The following is a 14,810-nucleotide window of genomic DNA, read 5'->3' as shown; positions in this document are numbered from 1 at the left end:
TGGGGACAGAAGAAATGGGAGGGATGGCAGACATTAAACACTTCACATGACAAGAAACGTTCCAGGATAGGATAGAATTACTAGACCAATTAATAGAAGGATTATGACATGCTAGCCAGGGATGACCCAAAACAACAGGTGTAAAAGGTGAACGAAAAATCAAAAAAGAAATAGTCTCACTGTGGTTACCAGATACTGTGAGGGTTAACCGGTTAAGACTCTAGGGGCAGTATTTCATTTTTGGATAAAAAGACGTGCCCGTTTTTAGCGCAATATTTTGTCACGAAAGGATGCTCGACTATGCTTGGAATTGATAGTTTTGGAAAGAAGACACTCTGACGATTCCAGAACTGCAAAGATTTTCACTGTGAGTGCCTTAGAACAAAACCTACAGGCAAAACCAAGATGTTTGAGCGACCAGGAAATCAACAGGATTTCTGATGGCACGTTTTCCATGATCGCCTTATATGGCTGTGAATGCGACAGGAATGAACGGACACTTCCTATCGTTTCCCCAAGGTGTCTGCAGCATTGTGACGTATTTGTAGGCATATCATTGGAAGATTGACCATAAGAGACTACATTTACCAGGGGTCCCGCACGGTGTCTGTGTGGAAATTGGTGCGCAAAAGTCACCTACCAGTATTTTTCCATCCGAATCTGAGAACAATGCAGGCTTCCAGGAATGGCATTTCAATGAAGAGATATATGACAAAACACCTTGAGGATGGATTCAAACAACGTTTTCCATGTTTCAGTCGATATTATGGAGTTAATTCGAAAAAAGTTTGACGTGTAGGTGACTGAATTTTCGGTTAGTTTCGGTAGCCAAATGCATAGTAACAAAACGGAACGTTGTATCCTACACAAGCATCTTTCAGGAAAAACTGGACATCTGCTATGTAACTGAGAGTCTCCTCATTGAAACATCTGAAGTTCTTCAAAGGTAAATTATTTTATTTGATCCCTTTGCTGGTTTTTGTGAATATGTTGCGTGTAAATGCTAACGCTAAATGCTAAGCTAGCTATCACCACTCTTACACAATTATTGATTTTCTCTGGTTCTAAAGCATATTTTGAAAATCTGAGATGACAGGATTGTTAAGAAAAGGATAAGCTTGAGGATAGGCATATTTATTTCATTTCATTTGCGATTTTTAGAAATCGCTAACGTTGCGTTATGGTAATGAGCTTGAGGCTATGATTACGCTACCGAATACGGTGTGGGTAGGACTAACAGGTTAAAGGTAGTGTCTCAAATCTGATACAGGGAAGATGACTACCATCTAAGGCGAACATGGGCGTAGGCTTGTCTAACTGTCTGAAAGGAATGTCATGTTTCCGAGCCCATGTCCATGAAACAACCCTCAGCCCCAGAGTCTATCAAGGCACTGCATGTAGCACCCGAACCGGTCCAGCGTAGATGGACCGACATAGTAGTACAGGATCTAGATGGAGAGACCTGAGTAGTAGCGCTCACCAGTAGCCCTCCGCTTACTGATGAGCTCTGGCTTTTACTGGACATGAATTGACAAAATGTCCATCAAATCCGCAATAGAGGCACAGGCGGTTGGTGATCCTCCGTTCCCTCTCCTTAGTCGAGATGCGAATACCTCCCAGCTGCATGGGCTCAGTCTCTGAGCCAGAGGAGGGAGATGGTTGCGATGCGGAGCAGGGAAACACCGTTGACGCGAGCTCTCTTCCACGAGCTTGGTGACGAAGATCTACCCGTCGTTCTATGCGGATGGCGAGAGCAATCAAAGAGTCCACACTGGAAGGAACCTCCCGGGAGAGAATCTCATCTTTAACCACTGCGTGGAGTCCCTCCAGAAAACGAGCGAGCAGCGCCGGCTCGTTCCAGTCACTAGAGGCAGCAAGAGTGCGAAACTCTATAGAGTAATCCGTTATGGATCGATCACCTTGGCATAGGGAAGCCAGGGCCCTAGAAGCCTCCCTACCAAAAACTGAATGGTCAAAAACCTGAATCATCTCCTCTTTAAAGTTCTGGTAATAGTTTGAACAATCAGCCCTTGCCTCCCAGATAGCTGTGCCCCACTCTCGAGCCCGGCCAGTAAGGAGTGAAATGACGTAAGCAACCCGAGCTCTCTCTCTAGAGTATGTGTTGGGTTGGAGAGAGAACACAATATCACACTGGGTGAGAAAGGAGCGGCACTTTGGGCTGCCCGGAGTAGCAAGGTGGGTTATTAACCCTAGGTTCCGGAGGCTCGGCAGACCAGGAAGTAACAGGTGGCACGAGACGAAAACTCTGGAACTGTCCAGAGAGGTCGGAAACCTGAGCGGCCAGGTTCTCCATGGCATGACGAGCAGCAGACAATTTCTGCTCGTGTCTGCCGAGCATGGCTCCTTGGATCTCGACGGCAGTGTTACGAGCGTCTGTAGTCGCTGGGTCCATTCTTTGGTCGGATCCTTCTGTTATGCAGGTGAATGAGGACCCAAAAGCGACTTGGCGAAAACAGAGTCTTTAATCCAGTTAAAGGAAATAGCAATACTCCTAGACAAATCGGAGCGGTAAATAAGCATAAAAACAATTCCACTCGTAATCACGAGAACTGACTGGAGACTCGATAATAAACTGCAGGTTGCCTCGGGAAGGCACTTGACCGTAGCAGACTCAGACACCTGCTCACCACGCAGCATCTGAGGGAAACACGACACGACAGGGCGATACAAAGACACAGCACGGTGAACAATATACAAGGATCCGACAGGACAGGAACGGAAAACAAGGGGAGAAATAGGGACTCTAATCAGGGGAAAAGATAGGGAACAGGTGTGGGAAGACTAAATGATTGATTAGGGGAATAGGAACAGCTGGGAGCAGAACGATAGAGAGAAGAGAGAGAGAGAGGGAGAGAGAAAAAGGGGAACGAACCTAAAAAGACCAGCAGGGGGAAAACGAACAGAAGGAAAAGCAAAATGACAAGACAATATAAGACAAAACATGACAAAATGAGTGTCAGCAGCAATTTTGTTCTGAAATTCTACACATTTTGCCATGGGGCAAAGAGAAAAACTGTGCTGTTTTACAGCTTATTTCCTGCAGTTCTACCCATTTAGCCATCGGGTGGAGAGACATGTTTGCCATTATAAAGCAAATTCTGTGCAATTCTATACATTTTGTGATGACTTATACCATGTTAATATGATATCTGAGTCAGAATGACCAACAACATGCCCCGGTCGGTATTAGTCCACGATTACAAGTTACAGTGCGTTCAGAAGATATTCCGACCCCTTTATTTTTTTCCACATTGTTACCCTACAGCCTTATTTTAAAATGGACTAAATTACTTTTTTCCCTCATCAATCTACACACAATACCCCACAATAACAAAGCAAGAACATTTTTTCTTTTTGTTGCATATGTATTAAAAATAAAAAACGGAAATACCTTATTTACAAGTATTCAGAATCTTTGCTATGAGACACAAATTTGAGCTCAGGTGCTCAGGTGTTTCTACAACTTGATTGGAGTCCACCTATGGTAAATTCAATTGATTTGACATGATTTGGAAAGGTACACACCTGTCTATATAAGGTCCACAGTTGACAGTGCATGTCAGAGCAAAATCCCAGCTATGAGGTAAAAGGAAGTGTCTGTAGAGCTCCGAGACAGGATTGTGTCAAGGCACAGATCTAGGGAAGGGTACCAAAATATTTCTGCAACATCAAAGGTCCCCAAGACCACAGTGGCCCCCATCATTCTTAAATGGAAGAAGTTTCAAACCACCAAGACTCTTCCTAGAGCTGGCCGTCCAGTCAAATTGAGCAATCGGGGGGGAAGGGCCTTGGTAAGGGAGTTGACCAAGAACCCGATGGTCACTCTGACAGAGCTCCAGAGTTCCTCTTTGGAGATGGGAGAACCTCCTTGAACAGGCCTAAGCAATTCCAGACCATGGGGGCCTGATTGGTGTCACACTTTCCCCCCATCCCTAGCAAACACACCTGATTTAAACTAATTGCATTTTTAACTGAAGATCATGATTCGTTGATTATTGGAGTCAGGTGTGTTAGCTGGGGCTGGGGCAAAAGTGTGACACCAATCAGTTCACAGAGGACTGGAGTTGTCCAGGCCTGTTCTAGGAGGACAACCATCTCTGCAGCACTCCCCCAATCAGGTCTTTAAACCTGTTTTGCTTCATCATTATGAGGTATTATGTGTAGATTGATAAAGGGAAAAAAAGTTTATTAAATTTTATAATAAGGTTGTAACGTTACAAAATGTGGAAAAAGTCAAGGGGTTTGAATACTTTCCGAATGTACTGTAGCTGGCTAGACTAACGACCAATCAAAAGTTGTTAGTTGACATGGCTAATTGAGTGACTGTCAGAACAAGCAAAAAACTGCTGATGAACAACCAAATTTCAAAGTTGAACCTGGTGTATTCTACTTTCTTACTCTTAATGGTAAGTTGCAACCACGACTGTTGCTTATGCCTGGAACAGGCCCTGTGTATATATACACTGAGTATACCAAACATTAGGAACAACTTCCTAATATTGAGCCCCCTCCCTCTGTTTTGCCCTCAGAACAGCCTCAATTCGTTGGGGCATGGACTCCACAAGTTGTCGAAAGCGATGATGCTGGCCCATGTTGACTCCAATGCTTCCCACAGTTGTGTCAATTTGGCTGGATGTCCTTTGAGTGGTGGACCATTCTTGATACACACGGGACATTTTTGAGCGTTAAAAACCCAGCTGCGTTGCAATTCTTGACACTAACCGGTGCGCCTGGCACCTACTACCCTACACCATTCAAAGGCACTAAAATATTTAGTCTCTCCCATTCACCCTTTGAATGGCACACATACACAATCATTTGTTTCAAGGCTTAAAACTCCGTCTTTAACCCGTCTCCTCCCCTACATCTACACTGATTGAAGTGGATTTAACAAGTGACATCAATAAGGGATCAAATCTTTCACCTGGATTCACCTGGTCAGTCTATGTCATGGAAAGAGCAGGTGTCCTTAATATTTTGTACACTCAGTGTAATTTAGTGAGTGTGTGTAGGGTCAGTGTAGATAGTCCGGGTAACCATTAACCTGTTGCGACGAGCAATCCCGTATCCAGGATCCTATTTATAGCCTCAAGCTCATTACCATAACGCAACGTTAACTATTCATGAAAATCGCAAATGAAATGAAATAAATATATTTGCTCTCAAGCTTAGCCTTTTGTTAACAACACTGTCATCTCAGATTTTCAAAATATGCTTTTGAACCATAGCTAAACAAGCATTTGTGTAAGAATATTGATAGCCTAGCATAGCATTAAGCCTAGCATTCAGCATGCAACATTTTCACAAAAACAAGAAAAGCATTCAAATAAAATAATTTACCTTTGAAGAACTTCAGATGTTTTCAATGAAGAGACTCTCAGTTAGATAGCAAATGTTCAGTTTTTCCAAAAAGATTATTTGTGTAGGACAAATCGCTCCGTTTTGTTCATCACGTTTGGCTACGAAAAAAACCTGTATCCAGGAGTGTAATTATTGCCGCAAGCTCATTAGCATAACGCAACGTTAACTATTCATGAAAACTCTTTAGCAGTCTTATGGCTTGGAGGTAGAAGAGCCTGTGACAAATGAGGGAAAGGGGGATACCTAGTCAGTTGCACAACTGAATACATTCAACCGAAATGTGTGTTCCGCATTTAACACAACCCCTCTGAATCAGAGCGGTGCGGGGGGCTGCCTTAATCGACATCATCGGCGCCCGGGGAGAAGTTGTAATTGAGGGTTAACTGCCGTGCTCAAGGGCAGAACGGCAGATTTTTCCACCTTGCCACCTCAGGGATTGAAATCAGCAACCTTTCAGGTTTGACTGGCCCAATGCTCTTAACCGCTAGGCTACCTACCTCTCACCGTCTAATGCTGCATTCAGAACAACTAGGAAAAAATTAGCTCCGACTGGGAACGATCATCAAACTCGGGAAATCCAAGTCAGAAACTTAGGGCATCTTTCTAGAGCACTGGCATTTCAACCTGAAGATCACTGACGTCATGCTTTGACCTGTTTTTTCCCCAGAGTTACCAGTTGTCTTGGAGCCCCGTGATTCGGCTGTTTTCATTGGAACAGAGCACAGCAGCCACTGGTGTCGGACTGGTCCTTCTTAGCTCAGTTGGTAGAGCAGAGCCACATTCCCGGGCGTAGAATGTATGCACATGACTGTAAGTCGCTTTGGATAAAAGCGTCTGCTAAATGGCATATATTACACCCTGCAACCCCCATTTGAGAACTGAAATACTGGTGGTTGGTGTTACTGCATATCCTTCGATATCCGGGGCGGCAGCGTAGCCTAGTGGTTAGAGCGTTGGACCGGAAGTAACCGGAAGGTTGCGAGTTCAAACCCCCGAGCTGACAAGGTACAAATCTGTCATTCTGCCCCTGAATAGGCAGTTAACCCACTGTTCCCAGGCCATCATTGAAAATAAGAATATGTTCTTAACTGACTTGCCTGGTTAAATAAAGGTAAAATAAAAAAATTAAAAATCCTGCAGTAATTGGTTGTTGAGACTGTTCTGTTTAAAACATATATATTCATTGGAATTCACTACAAAGCTGTATTCTATTTCACATTTATTGAACACTGGCAATGAAACATTCAATCTCAATGCAGTGTTCTGTTCCCAAAACTAGAATCTGTTATGAACAGAGTATAGAATTTACCCTTTGCTAAAGTTGAAAACAATTGTGTTGTTTAGGAGTGCAAGGGCATATTGAGTTATTGCACAAGCACACTTAACAGGGTCGTCACGAGTTACTACAAACACAAAGTCATAAAGATAAACCCTGCCTATTTTTCAATTTATTTTCTTAAAATGTGATTTTAAACGTAATCTTATTCTTAACCATACTGCTGACCTTATGCCTAACCCTAACCTTAAATGAAGACCATTTTTGTTTTCATGAATGTTTACTATAGCCAATTTTGACTTTGTGGCTGTGGTAAGTGGAAACACTTCACAGAGAAGGAGTACTCGAAAGGGAAATATGCAAATACATGCTAAAACGTGACAATAGGATCTCGCTAGACATTTAGCTTGTGCTTGGTTCTGCCCATTTATTCTTCCCACTATGCTTCATTTGCTCTCATTTGAAAAATAAATGCCAATGAGATCTCTTGGCTTAGTTACCTGCATCTTTGGTATAACTCTATCTCCAATTCAGATAAAAACCACACAATATGTAATAATTGATACAGGTCTGACATCTAGTGGTATTAGCTGGAAACAGCGCAGCTGCTGTTTTCAAACGGGCCTACTGTATTCACTATTGGTCTCCAGATTGACAAAGTAGTCCTATGCAGATGGTACTGTTTTGGCAACAACTGATCACAGAATCCATTTGATATGCTTGGGCACAAGGACCAAGCCATGGGCCCCAGAATGGATTTGCTACACAATGCCAACAGGGCAAAGCCCATGTGTAATGAACCCGGAGGACAGGGGTGGTTAAATAGGACCTGTAATAAAAAGAACCTGCGCCTTTAAGGGTTTTGATTGACCATGTAAACAGGATAATTAGGGAAATTGTTCCTCTTGCAAAAGCATGTAAACGTTTTAATCAAACTATTTCATTAATTAGAGTATTCTTAGAATCGGTCCATGTAAACATACACAATTAAAAGTACCTACTAGCCAGAATGCATTTATTTGTAACTTTCATTTTTGGTCATTTTTGCCTCGTGGCTAAATGTGTTTGTGTACCTGGATTTGCACTGTGGAAGTCACTTTTGAAGTGTTTTACGGTCTTAGCTTTGGGATTTCTTCCATTATTTAGTCTGCTTGGTATATTCAACTGGTCTGGATATCTCAGTAACCACAGGTAGAAATGTCCATCACAAGAGGCAACTTGGGAGAAAACTCATATTACAAATTATTTGCAATTATTAAAACAATTATTGTCTTATGAAAATGACAATCCTCTATATTTTAGTCGAATGTATTGAGTGGTTGTCACAAACCTTATTTTCACAGTAATGGATGTCGATTAAGGCAGCCCCCCCGCACCTCTCTGATTCAGAGGGGTTGGGTTAAATGCGGAAGACACATTTCAATTGAACGCATTCAGTTGTACAACTGAGGTATAACCCCTTTCCCTTAAGTAGTTTTGACTGCTCTATCATTTCTTGTCATGACAACATTCTCTGTGTCCAGGGGATGGCACTAGATCTCTGGATTACAAAGGAAGACCCAGACGTGATCTGCCCAACGAAGCCTCTCTACCAGACAGACTCAATGCATTTTATGCACACTTTGACAATAATAACATTGTGCTGGGTGTGAGGGCCGCCACCAACTCAGATTGGGTGATCTAGCTGTCTGAAGCCGATGTGAGTAAAGTCTAATCAGGTCAACACCTGCAAGGCCACGGGGCCGATGGTATTCCAGGGCGCATTCCCAGAGCATGTACAGAACAGCTGGCAGGCATATTCAAGGTAATGTTCAACCTCTCCTTGTCCCAGTCTGTAATCCCTAAGTTTTATTAAGATGACTACCATTATTCCTGTTCCCAAGAACTCTAAGGCTTTTCATGCCACAATGACTATCGTCCCTTAGCACTCACTTCCATAATTAGGAAGTGCTTTGAGAGTCTGGTTATGGCACACTTCAACTCCATCATCCCAGACACCTTAGACTCACTACAATTTGCATACCGCCCCAACATTTCCATAGATGACGCAAATCTCAATTGCACTCCACACTGCCCTCACCCACCTAGATAATAGGAAATCAGTGCATTCAGACCCCTTCCTTTTTTCCCACATTTTGTTACGTTACAGCCTTATTCTACAATGTGCACAATCTTTTTTCCCCCTCATTAATCTACATGCAATTTCTGATAATGATAAAGCGAAAACAGGTTTTTCGAAATGTTTGCAAATGTATAAAAAAAATTAAGAAAAAATATAATATTTATATAAGTATTCAGACCCTTTGCTATGAGACTCTAAATTGAGCTCAGGCGCATCCTGTTTCTATTTAACATCTTTGAGATGTTTCTACAACTTGATTGGAGTTCACCTGTGGTAAATTCAATTGATTGAACATGATTTGGAAAGGCACACACCTATCTATATAAGGTCCCACAGTGCATGTCAGAGCAAAAATCAGGCCATGAGGTCGAAGGAATTGTATGTAACGCTCAGAGACAGGATTGTGTCGAGGCACAGATCTGGGGAAGGGTACCCAGAAATGGCTGCAGCATTGAAGTTCCCCAAGAACACAGTGGCCTCCATCATTCTTAAATGGAAGACATTTGGAATCACCCAGACTCTTCTGGGTTCTTGGTCACCTCCCTGACCAAGGGAGAAAGGCCTTGGTCAGGGAGGTGACCAAGAACCCGATGGTCACTGACAGAGCTCTAGAGTTCCTCTGTGGAGATGGGAGAACCTTCCAGGACAACCATCTCTGCAGAACTCCACCAATCAGGCTTTTATGGTAGAGTGGCCAGACGGAAGCCACTCCGCAGTAAAAGGCACGTGACAGCCGGCTTGGAGTTTACCAAAAGGCACCTAAAGATTCTCAGACCATGAGAAACAAGATTCTCTGGTCGGATGAAACCAAGATTGAACCCTTTGGCCTGAATGCCATGCGTAACATCTGGTGGAAACCTGACACCTGAAGTTATGGAAATGTGATATTTCTGTTTTTTATTTTTCATACATTTTCAAAAAATGTATAAAAACCTGTTTTTGTTTTGTGATTATTGTGTGTAGATGATTAAAAAAAATATTTAATCCATTTTAGAATAAGGCTGTAAGGTAACAAAATATGGAAAAACTCCATCAGTCTAAATAGTTCCCAAATGCACTATATATAGTGATCCAACCAGAGGCAGTAATACTGAAAGGCCTGTAGGTGGGATATGTAGTCAGTTGTAGAACTGAATGCATTCAACTGAAATGTGTTTTAATCCAACCCCTCTGATTCGGAGAGGTGTGGAGAGCTGCCTTAATCGACATCCATGGCTCCCGGGGAACAACTGCCTTCGGCTCCCTTGAACAACTGCTTTGTTCAGGGATAAAACAACAGATTTTTACATTGTCAGCTCTGGGATTTGATCCTGCAAACTTTCAGTTACTGGCCCAACACTTCTACAAGCCAGGCTACCCTTCCTGATTGTGGACTACCGGAAACGCGCACAGTCGTGAAGAAGGCACGACAGCGCCTCTTCCACTTAGGAGGTTGAAAAGGTTAGGCATGGGCCTGCAAATCCTCAGAAAATTCTACAGCTGCACCATTGAGAGCATCTTGACTGGCTGCATCACTGCTTGGTACGGCAATAGCACCGCTCTTGATCGCATGGTGCTACAGAGGGTGGTGTCGACAGCCCACTACAGTACTGGAACCGAGCTCTCTTCCATCCATGTCCTCTATATCATGTGTTGTGAAAGGAAGGCCAGGAAAATTGTTAGACTCCAACCACCCAAACCATAGACTGTTCTCTCTGCTTCCGCGAGGCAAGCGGTACCGGTGCATCAAGTCTGACACCAACAGGCTCCTGAACATCTTCTATCCCTGAACAGCTTTTATATAAGACTGCTTAAATAGCTTACAAAATAGCTAAACAGTTACACTTACGCACACAGAAACTCCAACACACATACAAACACTCACTCCATTATTTGCTCACACACACCACAGCTGGTTGGTGGCACCTAAATTGGGGAAGACAGGCTCGTGGTAATGTCTGGAGTGGAATAGGTGGAATGGTATCAAATACATCATAACATTCCATTCGCTCCATTCCAGCCGTTCTCCCCTCAGCAGCCTCCACTGATATGCACATACACTTATACTGACTCTACACGCATGCACACTCACTCCTATACAATCATCATATATGCTGCTGCTGCTTTGTTTATCATATATCCTAATGCCTTAGTCACCTTCCCTCTATACATGTCTACCTCTATTGGTCCAGAATCCCTGCACGCTGTAAATATGGTACTGGAACTGACCCTGTATATAGTATTCTAACTTACTTATTAACGCGTTCTTATTTTTTTGTTCTACCTTGTTACTTTTAGCAATACATTGTTATTGATTACTGCATTGTTGGGGTTAGCTTGCAAGAAAGGCATTTCTCTGTGCATTTCTCTGTGCATGTGACATTAAAACTTGAAACTATTACATGCTGACAAATCTCAACAACATTATAACAAATGCCGAACTTCTCTCAATAGTGTACGCATAATGTACCATTTCAGATTTATTCTCAATATAAATAGTAAAAAATAACCAGGAAATTGCCTCAATTGTTCTTCTTATCTATTTATATTAGTTCCACATTTTGAATTCACTTAGAGTGACAAAATTTCCATGGCTTGATGGAAATGGAGTTTGACCATGTTGAGTCATGACATCTGAAATAAATAATTGACCAAAAACTTCTGCCAATCACAGTCAATGTAACCTCACTCTTTTTTTTTGCCTCAGTGTTTTAAAACTGACAGCCTCCTTTCTGAGGTGCAGAAAGCCGGATACACCAATACCAAAATAACAACTTTTCTTACGTGACATGTCATGCTCATGTCCTCAAGAGCATAATCATCATTCCATGTTTTTCGGTTATTCAGTCTGGATACTGACTGTACCTACTGGCGATTTGTCAGGGCAGCTGAAAAGGTGAATTTTATAAATTCAACCTAAATATATAATTTTTGCTTCAGCTTGAAAACTTGTTTTGAGAAGAGGCTATCTGTTTTTAAGGCCATGAGAGTTACGAGCACTAGGTTTAATAGCAGCCATGGCTGCTAGAGAAGCAACATTCTGGATGTCTAACAGTGAAATACAGTTAGGAACAGGGCTGGAATTGTACAAATTTGAGATGTAGTTTTCTCCAAGAACATTTGCAATAGTGTGCAAAAAAGTCTTAAACTGATGTTTATTTTGTTTACTTTGCTTGACATCTTTTTATTGCAGATTGAATGTGACATAAGTTCACTTGCGTTGTCAGTGCACTGTCACCCAATACTCCCTTGCACCTTGCGAGACTGTAACATAGCATATGCTACCAGGGGCGGAACTTTCACTGGGGCTTAATCGCATAACATGGTGCCTGACCAGAAATGCGCTGCTTATAATAAGCACGAGGAGTGAGCTCAGGTCTGCTACCTGGCTTAGCCCCACACCTCGTTTGTATTTCGTCAATATTTTGGGGGCTGCCTCTCATGCTGCCGTGCTGGCTTCGCCAACCTCATCCTCCTGTAACCTTCATCGCACTGCTCCATCGAATCCCAGGCGGGCTCCGGCACTCTCCCTGGGTCGACCGCCCACCTGTCTATCTCCTCCCAAGTTGTGTAGTCCTGTGATGCTGGCCGCTGTTGTTGCTGCTGCTGCTGCTGTCGTCGCTGTCTTTTACCACGCCGCTTGGTCCTTGGTTGGTGGGTGATTCTGTCACGGTCGTCCTCCTCTTCATCTGAAGAGGAGAGGCGAAATGGATCGGAGGACCAAAATGCGGCGTGATATGTGTTCATCATTAATTTGAATAAAGAAAACACTGAACACTGAAACCCTATACAAAAACAATAAACGAAAGAACAACCGTGACGCTAATGCGAACTGCGCTGAAACAAGCAATCAACATAGACAATCACCCACAAACAAACAGTGCAACCCAGGCTACCTAAGTATGATTCTCAATCAGAGACAACTAATGACACCTGCCTCTGATTGAGAACCATACTAGGCCGAAACATAGAAATCCCCCAAATCATAGAAAAACAAACATAGACTGCCCACCCCAACTCACGCCCTGACCATACTAAATAATGTCAAAACAAAGGAAATAAAGGTCAGAACGTGACAGACAGAGTTTGGGCGTATTTGACGTGTAGTTAAGCCCAGATGTAACAACATGTACTGGGTAAGACATTTACCTTTTCTATACTGAACAAAAACATATCAATGCAACATGCAGCAATTTCAAAGATTTTACTGAGTTACAGTTCATATAAGGAAATCAGTCAATTTAATTAAATTCAGTAGGTCCTAATCTATGGATTTCACATTACTGGGAATACAGATATGCATCTGTTGGTCACAGATACCTTTAAAAAAAAAGTAGGGTAGTAAAATTGGAAAAACAGTCAGTATCTGGTATAACCACCATTTGCTTAATGCAGCGCGACACATCTCCTTTGCATAGAGTTGATCAGGCTGTTGATTGTGGCCTGTGGAATGTTGTCCTCTTTAATGGCTGTTAGTTGTAACTGGATATTGGCGGAATCTGGAACACGCTATCGTACACGTCTATCCAGAGCATCCCAAACATGCTCAATGGGTGACATGTCTGGTGAGTATGCAGGCCATGGAAGAACTGGGACATTTTCAGCTTCCAGGAATTGTGTACAGATTCTTGTGACATGGGGCCGTGCATTATCATGCTGAAACACGAGGTGATGGCAGCGGATGAACGGCACGACAATGGGCCTCAGTATCTCGTCACAGTATCTCTGTGCATTCAAATTGCCATCAATAAAATGCAATTGTGTTCAAGGTCCATAGCTTATGACTGCCTGCCCATAGCATAACCCCACTGCGGGACACTCTGTTCCAAAGTTGGGACACCCTAGATGTGGTCTCTAGATGGCAGCAGTGCCTTAGACTGTTGCGCCACTCTGGGGCCCGGCTGTATATGGAATGATCATGCTGTTTAATCAGCTTCTTAATATGCCACACTTGTCAGGTGGATGGATTATCTTGGTAAAGGAGAAATGCTCCCTAAGAGGGACGTAAACACATTTGTGAACAAAATGTGAGAGAAATACGCTTGTTGTGCACATGGAACATTTCTGGGATCTTTCATTTCTGCTCATGAAACATGGGACCAACACTTCACATGTTGCATTTATATTTTTGTTCAGTATAAAACACATTTCAAACATCCTTCCTCCCAATGAAGTTTCTATGTGAGAATTCTCAGAACAATCTGATACCTACATTTCTATTAGGGCCATAAAACAATGATACAAGAGTATGCATAAATAGCAGGTGATTTTAATGACACAGAGCAATTGCAAAGCACAGAGGCAAAAACCTGTATAGGATTAATAAATCATCAGTCAAACACAGACCTAAAAGTCAACTGTCATATCAAAAAGAGTGAATGTATTTAAGTAGCCTAGATGTGAAAATTCATTCAGTATACATATCATTTTGACAGAATGCTCATAGTGCCCAATTCCAATTTTGGAAATTACACCTTTCTTACGCATGCCATTTCTACGCACTTTTCAGTAGTTGGTATTTTGTCTTTGTAATGGTCTTCTTCCTCCTCTGATGAGGAGTAGCAGGAAGGATAGGAGGACCAATGCGCAGCGTGGTAAGTGTTCATGATACTTTTAATAGAACACAGAAAAATACAAAATGACAACGTGAAATAACAAAAACCGAAACAGTTCCGTGTGGAACACACAGACACAGAAAATAATCACCCACCACTCAAAAGTGAAACCAGGCTACCTAAGTATGGTTCTGAATCAGGGACAACGATTAACAGCTGCCTCTGATTGAGAGCCATACCAGGCCAAACACAGAAATCCCAAATTATAGAAAAAGGAACATAGACTGCCCACCCCAACTCATACCCTGACCATACTAAAACAAAGACAAAAACAAAGGAACTAAGGTCAAAACGTGACAGTACCCCCCCCCCCCCAAAGGTGCGGACTCCGGCAGCAAAACCTGAAACTATAGGGGTGGGTCTGGGTAGGCGTCTGTCTGCGGTGGCAGCTCTGGCAGCTCTCCACCATAGTTTTTGTCCGCCTCTTAACCTGCCT

This window comes from Oncorhynchus gorbuscha, linkage group LG22 (assembly GCF_021184085.1).
Source record: "Oncorhynchus gorbuscha isolate QuinsamMale2020 ecotype Even-year linkage group LG22, OgorEven_v1.0, whole genome shotgun sequence".
NCBI classification, from domain to species: Eukaryota; Metazoa; Chordata; class Actinopteri; order Salmoniformes; family Salmonidae; genus Oncorhynchus; species Oncorhynchus gorbuscha.
The sequence above is the reverse complement of the archived record's forward strand: the minus strand, read 5'-3'. Positions refer to the sequence as shown.